Source organism: Bos grunniens, chromosome 1 (assembly GCF_055505025.1).
Source record: "Bos grunniens cultivar Pamir isolate PY7600 chromosome 1, Bosgru_T2T1.0, whole genome shotgun sequence".
Lineage (NCBI taxonomy): Eukaryota > Metazoa > Chordata > Mammalia > Artiodactyla > Bovidae > Bos > Bos grunniens.
In genome coordinates, this window is record NC_141165.1 from 129,918,899 (window position 1) to 129,934,797 (window position 15,899).

The window sequence follows — 15,899 nt, forward strand, 5'->3', positions numbered from 1 at the left end:
AAACTTGAGAAAAATAAATGCAGTGTTTCACGGTCTCACTTAGAAATTAAATATTCTTACACCCTGAACTTGTCTGATTAAATCACAAGCTTGAAACTTTAGGTTGTTCACTCAAGTCAAGGCCAGGGCAGACCAGCATCGACATACTTGATTGTCTATGCAGATTTTTTTCCTTTCTCCCCCTTTGGTTTATTTTGTATGTTTTATCCCCATCACAACAAACTGTGAGAGGAATAATTAAAATAAATTAATTATTTAATTATGATGTTGAAAAAAAAAAAATTAGTGAGCTTTAATAGGTAATAGAAATAGCTTGCCGGAACCCAGGGCTACTCTTTCCATTCAAGCACTCTCACAAGCCAAATCCTTATCTATTAACTGTGCTCAATTCTGGATTCCAGCATGAAAATGAATACTGAAAGCACAGATGAAGAAATAATAATTTATTAAGAACTAAATGCATATCTTTCTGAGAAAAGACCTTAAAAGTGAGAACTTGTTTGCAAATATTTCTTCCTCTCTTACTTCCCAAAGATTATATTTCCTCTCAGTTGACAGCACCTAAGAGCAGAGTAAGATATCATTGAGATGCTTGACCACAGCAAAAAGGAGGATTTGTATTCTCCTTGGGGCATCTTCTACCTGATGACATTTTGCAAAGAAGACAGCACATCCTAACCTTCCTGGCCTCTGTAGATGTGTCTATAGATTACAGGATGCCCTTTCATGAGAAAGCAGGTAGTGAGTAAAGGTCAACATGAGGTTGCTTACTACTTGAGAATAATATAGAATAAATAAAAATGACACTGATATAAATTATACAATTCTATGAAAGAATTAGATCAGCTATCTTCATCAGTGACAGGAAAAATAATAGACAAACTGCAATTCTCTTCAATTCATAAATTTTTTGCATCTTGAAAATGTAAATGTAAAAGAAGTAAATATTTTCAAACATTTACCTTAAAATATTTGATAACCTTTTTAAAGAACATTTGAATATATTATTCTTATTAATAGGATATTTTTAATACCAAGTAGGGCTTCCCAGATGACTCAGTGGTAAATAATCTGCCTGCCAATGCAGGAGATGCAAGAGATGTGGGTTTGATCCCTAGGTCAGTAAGATCCCCTGATTTAAGAAATGACAAGCCACTCCAATATTCTTGCCTGGAAAATTCCATGGACAGAAAAGCCTGGAGGGCTACAGTCCATGGGGTCGCAAAGTGTCCAACATGACTGAGCATGCATGCATACACCCTTAAGAACTGTTAGGAGTTTATGAATATGTGTACTTACCTATTAACTATTAATCTATATAAAAAATCCTGTCACATTTATAGATTTATGTTACAAAAAATCCCTTTTATATTGAATGCTAAATAGAGACTCTTGTATATCTCTCTCTTATTTTCATTGATTCATTTTATGGCTAAATCCTCAAAAGGGCAATGAATGACAACCAAATTGATTTTTAGTTTCAAATCTGTTAAATAAAACATCTGGTAACATGTGCAGGTACCAGTGTTTTGGGAAATTTCTACTGTTTTAGAGGTCATTGTAAGTACCAAGTACCAAACCTATGGATAATTTTTAAGTAGATTATGTTTTCCTCGGGATTTATTTTTGAATATAGCCTGAATTTTCCCTTAACTAATTACAGGGAATTAGCAAATAATAACAGCACCAAAGACAGTGATTAAAATATGGAAGAAGACAAAACAATTGCTGGTTTGCACTGTACCTTGCAGCTCATTATATGAGACTATTAAAACCTAGTAACAGAATTCATATCGTCAATATCTTTAGTCACATCATATCTGTAATAGTATATGATGTCATATAACTAATAATGTGTTCATAATGACTCCAAGTCATCAAGAAAGCATTAAGTTATATTCTGTTTCTTCTACTGAAGAAAGCAGGGTAGCATAGAGTACAAGTTATACATAGATACATACGTATATATATATATATGTGTGTGTGTGTGTTTATGTATATTTTTAAGGCTAGTATTTTAGTACTTAATTCTGTGCCATGGAATTGTACATATTTTCTAAGTATTGTGGATTGCTAAGATTATATTTTTCAATTTTCATACTTAAAATACTTTAAAGTTTATTTATTAAAGCATTGTGGTTTTACTGGTTAAACTTTGTGATTGATAATAATTTGAAAAGTATTGTCAATTTCTGTGAAATTTATATAATTTCCAGTGGAATTACTAAAATATCAGAGTTTTTTAAATATGAATACCCCCCTAATTATTACTTTGAAAATGTTCTCATTGCAGATAATAGCAAGTAAAACTGGATTTGCTCCTCAGGTAGCACTAGTGATAAAGTATTCACCTGCTAATGTAGGAGACTTAAAAGATCTGGGTTCAATCCTTGGGTTGGGAAGATTCCCTGAAAGAGGACATGCAACCCACTCCAGTATTCTTGCCTGGAGAATCCCCATGGACTGAGGAGCCTGGTAGGCTATAGTCCACAGGGTCGTAAAGAGTCCAACACGACTGAAGTGACTTTTCCTGTATACTCCTTTAGCCAGTAAGTATTTATTGAGCACCTTCTACATTCCAGGAACTTAAAAAAAAAAAAAATAGGGTTTAAAGATGATTAAGTTACAGACTGTGTCTTACATGAATAATACTCATATTCCTGGAGAGGTGATGTGGACAGTGTTAGCAAGAAAAAAAATAGTTGCTCCATCGTGTCCAAATCTTTGCAGCCCCATGGACTGTGTAGACTGCTGGGCTTCTCTGTCCATGGAATTCTTCAGGCAAGAATTTTGGAGTGGGTTGCAATGCCCTCCTCCAGGGCATCTTCTCCAGCTGGGGATCGAATCTGACTCTCCCATATTGCAGGCAGATTCCCCCAGTCTGAGCCACGAGGGAAGCCTCTGGTGGTAGCAGGAAATAAACATGTAAAATAGAATGTGAATTTAGGAAGATCCATAGCTGGAATCCAGATTGCCAGGAGAAATATCAATAACCTCAGATATGCAGATGACACCACCCTTATGGCAGAAAGTGAAGAGAAACTAAAAAGCCTCTTGATGAAGGTGAAAGAGGAGAGTGAAAAAGTTGGCTTAAAGCTCAACATTCAGAAAACAAAGGTCATGGCATCTGGTCCCATCACTTCATGGGAAATAGATGGGGAAACAGCAGAAACAGTGTCAGACTTTATTTTTGGGGACTCCAAAATCACCGCAGATGGTGACTGCCGCCATGAAATTAAAAGACGCTTACTCCTTGGAAGGAAAGTTATGACCAACCTAGATAGCATATTCAAAAGCAGAGATGTTACTTTGCCAACAAAGGTCCGTCTAGTCAAGGCTATGGTTTTTCCTGTGGTCATGTATGGATGTGAGAGCTGGACTGTGAAGAAGGCTGAGCGCAAAAGAATTGATGCTTTTGAACTGTGGTGTTGGAGAAGACTCTTGAGAGTCCTTTGGACTGCAAGGAGATCCAACCAGTCCATTCTGAAGGAGATCAGCCCCGGGATTTCTTTGGAAGGAATGATGCTAAAGCTGAAACTCCAGTACTATGGCCACGTCATGCGAAGAGTTGACTCATTGGAAAAGACTCCGATGCTGGGAGGGATTGAGGGCAGGAGGAGAAGGGGATGACAGAGGATGAGATGGCTGGATGGCATCACTGACTCGATGGATGTGAGTCTGGGTGAACTGAACTGATAGGCACACATGAAAATTGTAAGCTACTAAGTTTCCATGTCACTTAAAAATATTTTGTTGATGAATTGATCTTGATTCAAAAGAAATTAGATAACCCTCAGAATAGTAAGCATTTCTATATTTTTTCTCTCTTATGGGTTTTCCTACGGACTTGTTCAGAGGTACTAAGAATAATACTGAAATCCATACTGAAATCTAGAGCTAAAATATATATCATTTTCTAATATTTCATATATACTTGGCAATAACATTATACTTAAAAACATTTACCATATAAATTTTAGGGCTGCAAAGACAATGAGGTGCCTGCAAAAAATATTTAAATGTTTTTCATTTGTTAAATTATTTTGTCACTTCTAAATATTTTTCTATATTAAAGGTGACAGTCATTATGGCACAACATGCATTAGACACTTTCCCAATTACAATAAAGCAAATACGTGAGTTAGAAATCATTCAGTACTTTAAAAATCAGGATACATTTAGATGACATTTTCATATAGAACTCTTTCTGGTTTTAATTTACATGTAAGTATATTCATAACTGTGCTGTATCTCCAGTATTTCATCTAAACGTATTCTTTAGAATATTTACTATTGGAAATATATTTGGTGAAATTTCTTTTGGAGACATTTGTATGGAAATAATACTTCTAAAACTGTTTTACATATATACATATAAGAACACATTGAAACTTCATCAAAAGTCAAATAACTTTCCACTTAATTGCTAATTAAAACTTGGAATGGGAGCTAAAAAAGCTTTACTCTGTGCTACTTTATAATAATTGCCATTAATGTGATTATACTCTTGTTTAAAGCCTATCTAAATTAGCTCATTAACCAGCATGGTTACTTACAAACCTCAAAGAATGAAAAAAAAAGAAATCCGTTTCATCACATTTTTATACTGTTCTCAGAGACTATGGCAAGTATATTCATTACCATCTGTGTCCATAGCCCCGGACAGTATGGCATATGTGTCACACCAATTAGTATGCAAATCCCTAAATCATCTCTGAATTAATTCCCCAGTGACACTGAAATTTTGTCTGGCTTAAATAATCACAAAGAAAAAGTTTCTTCTTGAAATTAATAATGCAGATTTTCCTCGAGTTGGAATTCACAGGCCACTAATCATCTCCCTTTTTAAAAAGATGTCATAAATTACAACATAGATAAATATATTCTCAAAAGTAAGCAATATAAAAATATAGAAAATGAGCTGTTGACCAGTATATTAAATATGCAAAAAATGTTTAAAAATGTTAAGTTATGGAGGTAGCTGCAACAGTAAGTTAAAAAATGGTACTATGGAAATAATTTTGTAAGTATTCTCTCAGAGTAGGCTAGAATTTAATGGGGATCATATTTGGTTTTAAGACTGATAAATGTATTACTTAAAGAGGAAATTCTTCCTTATTTTGATACTCTCTCTTCTTAAAATATCAAACAAAAATGGCTTTCCTACTTAAGTTCATCTGCTCTTTTGATCTCATGACCTTTGCTTTTGACTTCTTTCATTTAATACATTTCCCAGTATTCATGGACTTCAACATGTTTATCCTGCCTGTTATGTTCTCAGTCTATTGTGTCCTTATCACAGAATTGTTTTTCCTGATTTAAAAATTATTTTAAGCTGATTTATAGTATTTTCCTATTAGTTCTAATTTTTCTTTATATTATCGATGGTAGGTGCTTTATATATACATATGAGAAAGATGAAATTCCAATCAAGCCTTCATGAATAATTTTGATGTGCAAATAGACAAATGTTCAATTATATTAATCTTTTCATTTTATCTGTAACATTTCTCTCACCGTCACACCAACATTGCTCTTCCATTGCGATTCATTAATCCAGTCATTCAACAGTTAATGAGCACCAGTCTAGCCATTTAGAATATGATGCTGAAGAAGAGAGACAAAATTCCTTCCTTCCGTGAGTTTACATTCTAACGGTAAAGCTAATAGAACTGGACAATAAAAAATAAATACAGATCTTTCTCAGCTTAAAAGAGTTATGTCTAAATAAACATATTGTAAGTTGAAAATATCTTAAACAGGAAATGCCTTAACTATACCTAACGTACCAAACATCATAGTTTAACCCAGCTTACCAGAACACTCATGTTAGCCTACCGTTGGGCAAAATCATCTGACACAAAACCTGTTACAAGGTATTAAATACCTCATGTAATTTATTGAATACTGTACTAAAAGGGAAAAACAGAATGGTTGTCTGGGTGCAGAATTGTAAGAGGGGAGGTGATTTAATCACTAAGTCATTTCTGACTCTTACAAGCCCAGGGATTGGCTCCTCTGGGAGGAGGGATTTCCTCCTCCCTGACAGCCAGGTTCCTCTGTCCTTGGGATTTCCCAGGCAAGAAATACTTGAACGAGCTGCCATTTCCTTCTCCAGGGTATCTTCCCCACCCAGGGATAGAATCCATACTGCCTACGTTGCAGGCAGATTGCTTACCACTGAGCCATGAGTTGTAAGTGTGCTGTGCTGGTCACCCAGTCAAATCTGATTCTTACAGATCTCTGTGCTGTAGCCCAGAAGGGTTTTCCATCCATGGGGATTCTTTAGGCAAGAATACTGGAATGGGTTGCCATGCCCTCCTCCAGGGTATCTTCTCAACACAGGTTTCTAACCCAGGTCTCCCACATTTCAGTTGGATTCTTTACCATCTAAGCCCCCAGAGAAGCTCAAGAATACTGGAGTGAGTAACCTATCCCTTCTCCAGGGGATCTTCTGACCCAGGAATCAAACCAGGATCTCCTGCATTGCAGGCAGATTATTTAGCAGCTGAGCTACCTAGGAAGCCCAATTTTAAGTGTATTGGTTATTTATCCTGTGATCTGGTGGTTGACTAGGAGCCAGGCTGCCTCTGTCCATCATCACAAGAAAGTATCTAACCCATGAGCAGATCAACGTTATAGTTTCTACGAAATGTGTATTGCTTTTGAACCACGGTAAAGGCCAAAAAAAAAAAAAAAATCATAAGGTGGAACCATCATAAGTTTGTGGGGATCACCTGTATATAGAATCCAGGATGGGCTTTCGGGAGAGGTAAAAGTGCCATGAAGAAAAGTTAAGCAGGATAAGTTTTTATGCAAATGGCCCTTTTAGAAAATCAAAAAGCTGGTGTTCATGCATGCTCAGTTGCTTCATCTGTGTCCAGCTCTTTGCAACCACATGGCCCATAGCACGCCAGGCTCCTCTGTCATGAGATTTTCCCAGCAAGACTCTAGAAGAGGGTGTTCATGCCCTCCTCCAGGGAATCTTGCTACCTATGGATTGAAACCAAGTCTCCTGTGTCACTTGCTTTGTGGGCAGATTCTTAACCGTGGAGCCATCAGGGAAAATTACCTCATGCAAATGTCTGATTACCTTAACAGATGGCAATATTATGTACCACTGTTTTTTTCTTCTCACAGGTCAGGAAGTTAACAGTTAGAATCAGACATGGAACAAGAAACTAGTTCCAAATTGGGAAAGGAGTATGTCAAGGCTGTATATTGTTCCCCTGCTTATTTAACTTTTACGCAGAGTACATCATCTGAAATGCCTAGCTGGATGAAGCACAAGCTGGAATCAAAATTGCAGGGGGAGATATCAATAATCTCAGATATGCAAATGACACCACCCTTATGGCAGAAGGCAAAGAGGAAGTAAAGAGCCTCTTGATGAAAGTGAAAGAGGAGAGTGAAAAAGCTGGCTTAAAACTCAACATTCACTATATTGATTCTTCCAATCCATGAACATGGTATATTTCTCCATCTATTAGTGTCCTCTTTGATCTCTTTCACCAGTGTTTTATAGTTTTCTATATATAGGTCTTTGGTTTCTTTAGGTAGATATATTCCTAAATATTTTATTCTTTCCGTTGCAATGGTGAATGGAATTGTTTCCTTAATTTCTCTTTCAGTTTTCTCATTATTAGTGTATAGGAATGCAAGGGATTTCTGTGTGTTGATTTTACATCCTGCAACTTTACTATAATCATTGATTAGTTCTAGTAATTTTCTGGTGGAGTCTTTAGGGTTTTCTATGTAAAGGATCATGTCATCTGCAAACAGTGAGAGTTTTACTTCTTCTTTTCCAATTTGGATTCCTTTTATTTCTTTTTCTGCTCTGATTGCTGTGGCCAAAACTTCCAAAAAGCTACCAATGGTATTCTTCACAGAGCTAGAACAAATAATTTCACAATTTGTATGGAAATACAAAAAACCTTGAATAGCCAAAGCTATCTTGAGAAAGAAGAATGGAACTGGAGGAATCAACCTGCCTGACTTCAGGCTCTATTACAAAGCCACAGTTATCAAGACAGTATGGTACTGGCACAAAGACAGAAATATTGATCAATGGAACAAAATAGAAAGCCCAGAGATAAATCCACGCACATATGGACACCTTATCTTTGACAAAGGAGGCAAGAATATACAATGGATTAAAGACAACCTCTTTAACAAGTGGTGCTGGGAAAACTGGTCAACCACTTGTAAAAGAATGAAACTAGACCACTTTCTAACACCATACACAAAAATAAACTCAAAATGGATTAAAGATCTCAATGTAAGACCAGAAACTATAAAACTCCTAGAGGAGAACATAGGCAAAACACTCTCCGACATACATCACAGCAGGATCCTCTATGACCCACCTCCCAAAATATTGGAAATAAAAGCAAATATAAACAAATGGGACCTAATTAAACTTAAAAGCTTCTGCACAACAGAGGAAACTATTAGCAAGGTGAAAAGACAGCCTTCCGAATGGGAGGAAATAATAGCAAATGAAGCAACGGACAAACAACTAATCTCAAAAACATACAAGCAACTCCTACAGCTCAACTCCAGAAAAATAAATGACCCAATCAAAAAATGGGCCAAAGAACTAAATAGACATTTCTCCAAAGAAGACATACAGATGGCTAACAAACACATGAAAAGATGCTCAACATCACTCATTATCAGAGAAATGCAAATCAAAACCACTATGAGGTACCATTTCACACCAGTCAGAATGGCTGCAATCCATAAGTCTACAAGCAATAAATGCTGGAGAGGGTGTGGAGAAAAGGGAACTCTCTTGCACTGTTGGTGGGAATGCAAACTAGTACAGCCACTATGGAGAACAATGTGGAGATTCCTCAAAAAACTGGAAATAGAACTGCCTTATGATCCAGCAATCCCACTGCTGGGCATACACACTGAGGAAACCAGAAGGGAAAGAGACACGTGTACCCCAATGTTCATCGCAGCACTGTTTATAATAGCCAGGACATGGAAGCAACCTAGATGTCCATCAGCAGATGAATGGATAAGAAAGCTGTGGTACATATACACAATGGAGTATTACTCAGCCATTAAAAAGAATACATTTGAATCAGTTCTAATGAGATGGATGAAACTGGAACCTATTATACAGAGTGAAGTAAGCCAGAAAGAAAAACACCAATACAGTATATTAATGCATATATATGGAATTTAGAAAGACGGAAACAATAACCCTGTGTACAAGACAGCAAAAGAGACACTGATGTATAGATCAGTCTTATGGACTCTGTGGGTGAGGGAGAGGGTGGGGAGATTTGGGAAAATAGCATTGAAACATGTATAACATCATGTATGAAACGAGTCGCCAGTCCAGGTTCAATGCACGGTACTGGATGCTTGGGGCTGGTGCACTGGGACGACCCAGAGGGAGGGGAGGGGAGGGAGGAGGGTGGAGGGTTCAGGATGGGGAATGCGGGTATACCTGTGGTGGATTCATCTTGATATTTGGCAAAACTAATACAATATTGTAAAGTTTAAAAATTAAAAAAAATAAAAATGACCCAAAAGGCAAAAAAAAAAAACTCAACATTCAAAAAAATGAAGATCGTGGCATCTGACCCCAGTGCTTCATGATGGAAATAGTGATAGTCTTTATTTTCTTGGGTTCCAAAATCACTGCAGATGGTGACTGCAGCCACAAAATTAAAAGACATTGCTCCTCTGAAGAAACACTATGACAAACCTAGACACTGTACTAAAAAGCAGAGACACCACTTTGCAGACAAAGGTCCATATCAGTTCAGTTCAGTTGCTCAGTAGTGTCTGACTCTTTGCGACCACATGGACTGCAGCACGCCAGGCCTCTCTATCTGTACCAACTCCCTGAACTCACTCAAACTCATATCCATTGAGTCAGTGATGCCATCCAAACATCTCATCCTCTGCCACCCTCTTCTCCTTTTGTCTTCAGTCTTTCCCAGAATCAGGGTCTTTTCCACTTAGTTGGCTCTTTGCATCAGGGAGCCAAAGTATTGGACTTTAGCTTCAGCATCAATTCTTCCAAAGAATATTCAGGACTTATTTCCTTTAAGATTGACTGGTTTGATCTCCTTGCAGTCCAAGGGACTCTCAACAGTCTTCTCCAACACCACAGTTCAAAAACATCAATTCTTCAGCGCTCAGCTTTCTTTATGTTCCAACTCTCACATTCATACATGACTACTGGAGAAGCCATAGCTTTGACTAGAGGGACCTTTGTCAGCAACGTCTCTGCTTTTTAATATGCTGTCTAGGTTGGTCATAGCTCTCTTCCAAGGAGCAAGTGTCTTTCCGTATACTCAAAGCTATAGTTTTTCCAGTAGTCATGTATGGATGTGAGAGTTGGACCATAAATAAGGCTGAGCATCACAGAATTGATGGTTTTGAACTGTGGTGTTGGAGAAGATTTTTGAGAGTGCCTTGAACTATAAGGCTATCAAACCAGTCAATCCTGAAATCAGTCCTGAATATTATTTAGAAGGACTGATGCTGAAGCTGAAGCTCCAATACTTTGGCCACCTGATGTGAAGAATCAGCTCATTAGATAAGAACCTGATGCTGGGAAAGACTGAAGGCAGGAGAAGGAGAAGGGGACAACAGAGGATGAGATGGTTGGATGGTATCACCGACACAATGGACATCAGTTTGAGCAAGCTCCGGGGGATGAAGGACAGGGAAGCCTGACATGCCTGAACAACAACAAATTATTTTTTCTTTGCCTCTTGAATTTCGTTACTAAGAAATCAGAATTATTTAATCAATAACCTGTTCTTCAGATTTTTCTCTTCAATTCTCCACATTTCTAAATAAAGCATGCTCAATTTAAACCAGCAAACAACAGCTTTTGGAATAAGTTCCAAAACCTTTACCAAGGAATCCAGCATCCAACATGTTTTCCAACCTCTCCAATCCTATTTCCTTCCACCACACACACACATGCTCATCTATATCAATTCCTTGACATTCACACAGATATGCTACATGTGCCAAGCCTTTTTTCTCAAGACTTTTTCATTTCCTTTTTTTTTCTTTTCCGCATGCCTTTTTTCAAATATTCATATGGCTCTCTTCTAATACTCCCATTTTCTCCAGTTCTTTGTGACTTCTGTGACTACATATTTAAAGCATCAGTCCTGTCAAGCTCCTTGCTCATGTACTCTTTTAAATATATTTTTCACAACATTTATAGCTACCTGATATTTCATATTCTATTATTACCTGCTCCACTAAAATACACCCTCTCCTAATCCAGAAACACAGTCTTATTTTGTTTCCCTGGCCTATCACATACTGGGCATGCAGTAAATATTTGCTTAATAAAGGAATTAATGAATAAATATTAAATAACTTTTGTAAACACTCTGATTATTTCTTCTGTCTTCTGCTGTTTTTTTAAGTATCCATTTTATACCTCCCTGTGTGAATGTCAAATCAGGCTACCAGAAGAAATTATCATGCATGCTGCTGTTGCTAACTCGCTTCAGTTGTGTCTGACTCTGTGCAACCCCATAGATGGCAGCCCATCAGGCTCCACCATCCCTGGGATTCTCCAGGCAAGAATGTCTTAAATGACAGAATTTATTTTTCTCTTCTATTCCAGAGGCAGGAGGTCTGAGATTAGAGTGCCAGCATAGATAGCTGGTTCTGGTAAAGGCTCTCCTCCTGGCTTAAAGACTACCACCTTATTATGTCCTCAACTGTCAAACAGAGCAGGGTATCTTGCATCTCTTCAATTTCAAGGACACTAATTTTTCAAGAGCCCCATTATTATGACTTTTTAAATAATATACACTGTCTCCAAATGCATTCATATTTGGGTTTAGAATGCCAACATTTGGATTGGAGGGGAGGACAAAGCACCCTTCATACTTAAAATTTCTTAGACTGAAAAAAATCTCCTATTATAATTCTTAATAATCAAAACAAGTTTTCTAAGAAACTACAACACCGCTTATTTAACTTACCTGCAGAGTACATCATGAGAAACGCTGGGCTGGTGGAAGCACAAGATGGTATCGAGATTGCCGGGAAAAATATCAATAATCTCAGATATGCAGATGACACCACCCTTATAGCAGAAAGTGAAGAAAAACTAAAGACCTCTTGATGAAAGTGAAAGAGGAGAGTGAAAAAGTTGGCTTAAAGCTCAACATTCAGAAAACTAAGATCATGGCATCCAAACCATCACTTCATGGGAAATAGATGGGGAAACAGTGGAAAGTGTCAGACTTTATTTTTCTGGGCTCCAAAATCACTGCAGATGGTGACTGCAACCATGAAATTAAAAGACGGTTACTCCTTGAAAGGAAAGTTATGACCAAGCCAGACAGCATGTTAAAAAGCAGAGACATTACTTTGCCAACAAAGGTTGTCTAGTAAAGGCTATGGTTTTTCCAGTGGTCATGTGTGGATGTGAGAGTTGGACTATAAAGAAAACTGAGCACCAAAGAATTGATACTTTTGAACTGTGGTGTTGGAGAAGACTCTTGAGAGTCCCTTGGACTGCAAGGCGATCCAACCAGGAGATCCATCCATCCTAAAGGAGATCAGTCTTGGCTGTTCATTGAAAGGACTGATGTTGAAGCTGAAACTCCAATACTTTGGCCACCTGATTGGAAGAATTAACTCATGTGAAAAGACCCTGATGCTGGGAAAGATTGAGGGCAGGAGGAGAAGGGGATGACAAAGGATGAAGTGGTTGGATGGCATCACTGACTCACCGACTAGATGGACATGGGTTTGAGTGAACTCCGGGAGTTGGTGATGGACAGGGAGGCCTGGTGTGCTGAGTTTCATGGGGTCACAAAGAGTCAGACACAACTGAGTGACTGAAATGAACTGAACTGAACTGATGCACCTCAGCAGAGCAAGTTACAGATCATTTCAGTGGCACCAATGACATATATTTTTAAACTGAGAAGTTTTTACATTTTTGGCCACCAAAAGCTATGGCGAAAAAAAAGTTTTCCTTCCAAATGGTAATTTGAAGCTACTGTATTGAAGCACAGGTTTTTTGTTTTTTTTTTTTTAATCAAAAAACAAATTTTTTATAGTCTAACCATTTAGTAACAAATTTAACTGAATCTTACCTAAATAAATCCACAAACTTTTACAGGAAAAGAAAAAACAAACAGGAAATTTTTTTTTTTTCACAAATACAAGACAAAAAAATTCAGGTAACTTTTCTTTAGTAAACTGTAGATTTTGTACATTTTCAACCATACAATAATATTTTTGTTAAAATTATGGGTAGGGGAAATTCATTCTTTTTAAATCAAATTTTCAGTAGAATAAATATATGAAAATATTTTCTCTAAAATAAAATATAATGAAAGGAAAATATTTTGCATTTTTATTTTAAAATATATCTAAAATTAAGACAAACAGAATAGTTAACTAATATTAGTTAACCAACAATAGTTATGTAATAATATTGAAATAAGGCAAGCTATTTGGAAATGCCTGATTCACAATAGTCTATTTAATGTTGATCCAGTGTTAAAAAATCAGTATATTTATTTTCCACAAAAGCCATAAGTAATAGTGTTGAAATGAAAATAGATGCAGTAAATTATAATATAGTCCCAAAACATTATTACCTTGTGCCTGAGTTGGAGGGTTTTTTCCCCTAATTTAATTGATCTTTTTTCCTATTAAAAAAAGATTCAATTCTGTTAAATTATTAATCATTTACAGTGGTGAATATCATGCATACATATTCGTTCAAGTTCAGGTAATAGAAACCTATATATTTAGTCAGTGTAATTTAACCTTACATAACCTCAGAAATGTCATTCCCTTGACACTTAATCATATCAAAACAGTGAGATGTATGCCGTGTCTTCTGTGTGGCAAAGGTTTCTACAAACATGAAGCCGTTGTGACATTTTTCTAATCATTAGTCATTTCATTTCTGTGTAGGTAAAGAACACTTATTAAACATGAACTTTCAATTCATTTTTGGTACTCCAGATTGATTAGGCAACTAGAAAAAATGTCTGTTAATCCTTTTTATGTTTATTTCCTACTAATCTCTAAGTTTCTTGTTCATTATATGTTCGTTTGGTGGTGTTAAAGATTGTGTATGTATTGGGGCTTCCTTGATAGCTCAGTTAGTAAAGAATCCACCTGCAATGCAGGAGACTCCAGTTGGATTCCAGGGTCAGGAAGATCTGCTGGAGAAGGAATAGGCTCCCCACTCCAGTGTTCATGTATATGTTGGAAAATAATTAATCTGTAAATTCTGTGAGCACAGGGACTTTTGGTTACCTGTTCAAATTTTTATCTCCAGGGCAGACACACAACAGATGCTATTGAACATTTTTGAACAAAGATATAAATGGATATAACCAATCCCATCTCTATCTTTAAACTTTCCTGGGTATTTCATAGTATCAGTCTTTTAAGGCATATTCTCTTTACCATTTTATTTCAATAGAACTTAAATTTAAATATCAATATTAATTTGGGGAGACAAGTGGCAGAATTCTATGTCAAGGTTAATTGAGTCAGTAAGATTGTAGTTGGAGAAGATTTGGAAGAGGTGATAAACACAGTTTTATCTGTACTATGGGGGAAGAAAAGCATACCTTGCTTATTGACATATATCAGATTGGAAAATTTTGTTTTCAAATAACAGAAACTCAATCCAAACAGGCTGGAATAGTTAAAGAAAAAAAAAAAATAGCACAGGCATCTGAACAGCTTAAACAAGGCATAATTTGGAAGCACAGTTTACCAAATTTTGTTTATGTTTTGCTTCCAAGATACATAAGTTATATATTGACTAAATGACTGCCAACAGCTTCAAAGGACTGCATTATTCCTTGTTCACCTTTAAGAGAAATTTATGTTTCTCATGCAGAAGAATAAGGGACTTTTCTTACTCAGAAGCCCCCACCCAGTATCTCCTAGGATGGATGTACTTTTGTGTGTCACGCCATCTACAAACCATGCACAGGTTCATGGGAAGAAGGTGTTGATTGCTTTAAAGCCCATACCTGGAGTTGTAAGGAATGGAGCAAGTCCCAAACTTGGAGTGACCCACAGTGTGAAAAAACAGGATTCTGTGGCTGAAGGAAAGGGATAATGAGTGTGAAAGACCAAAAGCAGAAGGTGCCAACCAACCCAGATTGAGGAATATCCATGTCACTTGAGCATTATAAATATGCAAGCCAGGAATCAAATGACCTTAGCTCCAACAAAGAATTATCAAGTTTTCAGTATGCAATGTCTTTTTTATCTCACTTTTTACATCTGAAAATGAGGATAATGATAAGATAATAAAATATGTAACAAAGTTTTAGTGTGCATTTTAACTTAGATAATAAATGTAAACTTATTGGTAAATTGTCTGACCAAACAAATGCATAATCAATGTCATAGTGATATAATAATAATAATGACAGCAATTGTTATCATTGGGTATATGTTCTACAATGGGTATATATTACATTTATATTTAGTGAAATAAACATAATACCTATCTCTAGAGTATTATTGTCAGGATTGACTACAGTAATGACCAATGTGTTTTTCTCCATTATAGAGGTTGTTTTATAGGGTTGTACTCATTTGTTTAGTTAACACTGCTGCTGCTGCTGCTAAGTCGCTTTAGTCGTGTCCGACTCTGTGGGACCCCATAGAGGGCAGCCCATCAGGCTCCCTCATCCCTGGGATTCTCCAGGCAAGAACACTGGGGTGGGTTGCCATTTCCTTCTCCAATGCATGAAAGTGAAAAGTGAAAGTGAAGTCGCTCAGTCATGTCCAACTCTTAGCAACCCCATGGACTGCAGCCCACCAGGCTTTTCCATCCATGGGATTTTCCAGGCAAGAGTACTGGAGTGGGGTGCCATTGCCTTCTCCGTTAGTTAACACTA